Source organism: Papaver somniferum, chromosome 11 (assembly GCF_003573695.1).
Source record: "Papaver somniferum cultivar HN1 chromosome 11, ASM357369v1, whole genome shotgun sequence".
In the NCBI taxonomy this organism is placed as follows: domain Eukaryota; kingdom Viridiplantae; phylum Streptophyta; class Magnoliopsida; order Ranunculales; family Papaveraceae; genus Papaver; species Papaver somniferum.
This window is the reverse complement of record NC_039368.1, coordinates 117,173,912-117,178,977: the sequence shown is the minus strand read 5'-3', so window position 1 is coordinate 117,178,977 and position 5,066 is coordinate 117,173,912. Positions and strand designations below refer to the sequence as shown.

The window sequence follows — 5,066 nt, the reverse complement described above, 5'->3', positions numbered from 1 at the left end:
TTCTCAATTCGTAGAGAATTTTTCAGAAAAGGCGGTGAAAGTCTATCTCTCCCGCTTAAAATTTCACCAAAATTTTCATCCTTTATATTTCTTGATTTCTTTCTCTTATCTTCTTACCTGTTTCTCTTATCTTCTTACCACAAATAGTTCCGGTTTTCTTCTGTTATTACCTTCTTGTTTTCTCCACCGAAGAAATTTACAGAGGTTTGTTTCTCTTACCTTCTATACATCTCGTCTGTAACCATTACTGAGCTTACTCTCATCCATTAATGGGTTTTTGCTTCTTCTTTTGCTTAATATTACTTTTAATTATTTGTTTCTCTTGTTTTGCAGGATCTGAAGTAATCCATGGAAGGTGATTTATACAAACTTCTTTTTGTATTACTTGTAATTCTCGCTTATAAGTGCTTAATATTACTTTTGATTACTGTTTCTTTGTTCTGCAGGATCTAAAGGAGTAAACTTTAAGGTGAAATTTCCCAAAAAAATTTCTTTTGTATTACTTTAAGAGCACTGATGTCCCGCACCGTTTTGCGGGTAGCTATCCCGCTCAAACGACTTCTTTGCCGTTAGATCATGCTAAAACCTAGATCTAACAGCCTTGAACCCTTTAGGAAAAATGGTGGGTCCTTTTCTGAATGTGGTGGGTCTTTTTCTGAATATGAATCCAATCGTTGATTTAATAATCTAACAGTAAAGAAGCCCGCTTGAGCGAGATAGCTACCCGCAAAACGGTGCGGGATAGCATTTGTCTTACTTTAATTCTTGTTTTATTTCTTTGACTAAGGACCCTAGTTAGCAATTCGGGATTCGGCAAACGTACGGAACGGCAAACATACGAGTATTATACAGTTTTGTAAAATTCAGATTCGGTCAAAAATTCGGTCAACGGGACGTGATTCGTCAGTAATTCGGAACGACATACGTACGTGTATGATTCGATTTATAAATGTGAGTTCGACTCTGAAAATTCGGTATCTATATATAACAAATAATTTGTATTTATAAGGTCATAGACCAATTTTTATGCATATGTGTGAGTTATTTAAAGAAAAAATAAACTTAATATGATGATATTAATAATATATACAATATTAGTTATCCAAGAGGACGTCGCATGGTGGTTTAGATGCTTGGTTAGTGAGTTTGAGATCTCTCTCACCTTCACCTTCAAATCTCTTCAGTCGTTTTTGTTTTATAAAAATCACAACACGTCTAATATTCGGTCGTGTATGCTCGGGAGGCAGTAAAGCCCAAAAAATGGAGTCTTTGAAAAGTAAAAGCTAAAGAATTTATGGCGAATTAAGCGGACGTATCATTCGGGATACGTAAAATTCGTGAACGGTTCGCGAATAATTCGGGAATGTCACATAATCCACGATTTGGGTTCGGAGTTGCAAACGTACGCGAATAAGACGGTAAAATTCGTGATACGGAAAAATTCGCGAATGATTTGCGAATCATTCGCGAACTTACTAACTAGGCTAAGGACTGGGTTTTCTTTTTATTGTTTGTTTTCTTATTTATTTGTTTTGAGAGGATCTAAAGGAGGCAACTTTCAGGTGAAATTTCCAGGCCTTCTCTTTGTATTAAAAAAAATTAAATTTGTTTTTCTTTAGTTTCAATTTATTAGGGTTTACTGGAAAAAATAAATTTCTTTAATTTCCTAAGTTCTAGGTGTTTGTGTCATGGATTTCATTTTTTTTTCTTTTTAATTTCTTAGGGTTTGTTTTATATATTAGTGGTCTAGAAACCAAATCTGGATATGGGTTGTTGATGGAACTTAATTTGAGCTTAGAGTTTCCGATTGGGGTTTGGGTTTCATCTGTTTTGTACTTGATATTGGGGTTTTGTGAAATCTCTTAGTTTCTGATTGTGTTTGTGTTGTTATCTTTAATTTCTGTTGAATGGGAAAGCATGAGAAAAGGCAGAGCCTTTTCAGTTTGGTGTCCTGAGCTAAATTATTGGATCGTACTGGGATATTTAACTCGGTACATATCCTTGTTAGCTGATAGGATCAATATACTATACTAGAGTTCGTAATTGATGTTCTGTAATGCCTTATTGGAATATTTTTTTTATGATTGCGAGAATGTTCTACCCAAATTTCTCCGTTATAGGCTTTAACATATGGGTTGTCCTGATTCTGTGAATGATCGAATAGATGCGTTAACTGCCTCTTGTATGGTCAGAATTTCAATCATCACCTCTCTGTAATTGCTTGCTGGTACTGCTTTATGTATTATTAATGCTCTTTTAGTCTTCAAATTTTTAAACATCTGATTAGTTTGCTTTAACGATTTTGGATTGCATCTTTATTTAGTTCTGCTTCTTAAGTTCAGGGTGCAAAAGAGTCTTTGGCTCTTAGTAATTTACATTGCGTTGGATTTACTCCCTGTTCTAGTTAAAGTATATGTTATTGGTGAACATCCATATGTCATCTTTATTAATTGCTATGAACTAGTGCTTGCTGTTTGAACTTAAGGCATGATTCTTTGTTATTTTTGAATTAGTACTTGCACTTTGAACTTAAAGAACGCTTCTTTGCTATTTTCGATCTGATGGTGACATTTTTGTAGTTAATAATCTCTTGGTCGTTTTTTTCTTGATGGAATCTGTGGTCATTGTTGTTTAGTGAATTAGACTATTAGAAGAGGTTAGACAGTTTGAAGTTTTTTTCTAGAAAAATGTATAAGGCAGTGAACTCCATCATTGATGGTGTAAAACTTGTTTCCTTTCCTTCTTTGCCAGAGCTTATTGTGTTTCCTGATGGTATATCTAAGTGAACTAGATTAGTACACAGCTTTTCATGTGTTTCCTGATGGTATATCTGAGTGAACAATGCCTTTTGATCTGTTATGGTTGTTGCCTACTTTTAAAATAAAAATGTAGTTTTCAAGGCTATTTCACTAACTTTTTAAATGCATTTGCTCTTATATTCATATTTCTGTAGAAGGAAATGGAGGAAGTAGAGATCCAAGCTATCCAACCAGGTTCTCATATTGTGCTACAAGGACGACATGATGCTTTTTCCCAAGTGCGAGGACGAGATAAAGGTGGTCGTGTTCGCCGTCTAGGCAATGGTATAAAGCCAAAGAAATATTGGGGTGAAGAATCATCCACCAATCCTCCACTGACCCAAATGCTGAAGTTTTGAACCTTAGACAACAATTGGAGAGTTCTGTTGCACAACTTCAAGCAGCAATTCTACGGATAACTGAACTGGAGACCCTTGTTGCGCACCTTGGACTGGGAACTGCTAACATTGTTACCCCATCGACTGAGGCAGAGCCTAGCAACAGTACATGAATGGAAGATGTTGGTGCACATAGATGCTTGACTGATATACTACTAATATATAACTCTAGCGACTCAGGTGCTTGTTTTTTTTGAATACAAGGGAATGTGATCTCTCTTTTTTTGTGTTCATGCCATCAGGTGTGTTCGTATCACGTCCCAAACTTTCCACAGGCATTTTGAATGTTGATAATCTTAGTTGCCATCTTTTTGAACTCTATGGATGTTGTTTTTTTGCGCAGGTTCAGTCAAACATCTTACTGTTGTTTCTATGGTGCATCAATGTAAATGTAAAACTTAATGTTGTTTCAATGAAACATCTTACTGTTGTTTCTGTAGTGCGTCAATGTAAAACGTGAAACTTAATGTTGTTTCTATTTTGCAATGGAAAGTTATCCAGCAGTGTGAATTTTGAATGGCGTAAAATTTCTGAGAATCTAAATTCCGTCGCCGGCGACTGAAAACTGCTGACCGGTATCGATACCCGGTGAACGTCGGAAAAAACCGACGTCACGAAATTATATATTAGTGACGGTTTTTAAACCGTCACAACATAAAAAATCCGGAAACGGACGTCGTTACTGGAAAAAATGCCGCCGGAAAGAAAACATGTTGTGACAGTTTGACCAACCGCCACAAATATTCGTGACGGTTTTCTAAACGTAACAACTGATATCAACTGTCACAAAAACATTTGTGACTACAGTAGTAACGACGGATTGTCTCCCGTCACAAAATCACATTTGTGGCATTTTTTTGCTATTTGTGACGGTTTGGAAACCGTCAAGGCCCTCTGTTTTGTAGTGGGATTTTGTTCTGATCCAGCTTTTACTCTTTAGTCCGTCCCACTGTGTCTCATTTCTGGACCATATTTATGGGTTTGATCGTCCACTGTGGTTGCTCTAAGGAGACCATTTTTTATACCACGGGACTCTAATTAGTTGTTAGGTAGCCGTGATACCAAATTGTTACCTCACATAAAAAGATCAGACATAAATTTACTTTTCATTTTTCATAATACGCCTGGTGTTTAATACTGACATAGAAGAGGAAAGAAATCAATACTAACTTTTATTTTAATAAGTTTTGAATAATGTCCTTATTAAAAAATTGATTCGAAATTTCACGCATATTGATAACAAATATTCTATAAAATATTTGGGTTTTTCTCTCTAAATTCTTTTGGTTAATTAATTATTTTCTTCATCAAATTCTTTTTCATTCTTTGTCTTCGTTTCTAATCTTCTCGTTTATGTCGTCTCTGTGCATATAATGTCATACAAATCTTATCTGATGAAATTTAGGTAATAATTTATATTTCAAATATTTTTATGTTTTTATGGAATTTTCAAATTGTTTTTCTCGACATTTTGGATCTAAATATTGTTGTCTATCACATGTTTAAGAAATGTTGACGAATTTTGAAAAATTTAGGGTTTCTATTAGGATCACGGAATATATACTCTTTAATCGGCAACTTTTTTATGCTTGACGAGTAGTGAATTCGGGTCATTGAAATCGTCTCCCAGAAACTTTACTAGTGTACTACATCCACATAGGCATTAAGATCACGAATATGGTAGAAGAAGACAGAGAAAGAGAATAATCGTCAACGGTAGGTTTAAGAAATCAAGCGAAGCGTGCTACTACCTAAATATAAAGTTTTTAATCTAAAAGAACTCATACATACCAGCATCATTTATCTACCTGGGTTGGCTCAGAGTTTTATAAAAGAACTCATCTTTTATAATGTTGTAGGAAACTATTGG

The 5,066-nt window shown here is 35.0% G+C and overlaps 1 long non-coding RNA gene across 1 annotated transcript; it reads left to right on the top strand.

Annotated features, from left to right (window-relative positions):
* The first annotated feature begins 1,518 nt into the window (after positions 1 to 1,518).
* Positions 1,519 to 3,713, top strand: LOC113320155. Its single transcript, XR_003345936.1, has 2 exons — positions 1,519 to 1,562; positions 2,954 to 3,713. It is a non-coding gene; the product is annotated as an uncharacterized LOC113320155 (long non-coding RNA).
* Positions 3,714 to 5,066: the final 1,353 nt, after the last annotated feature.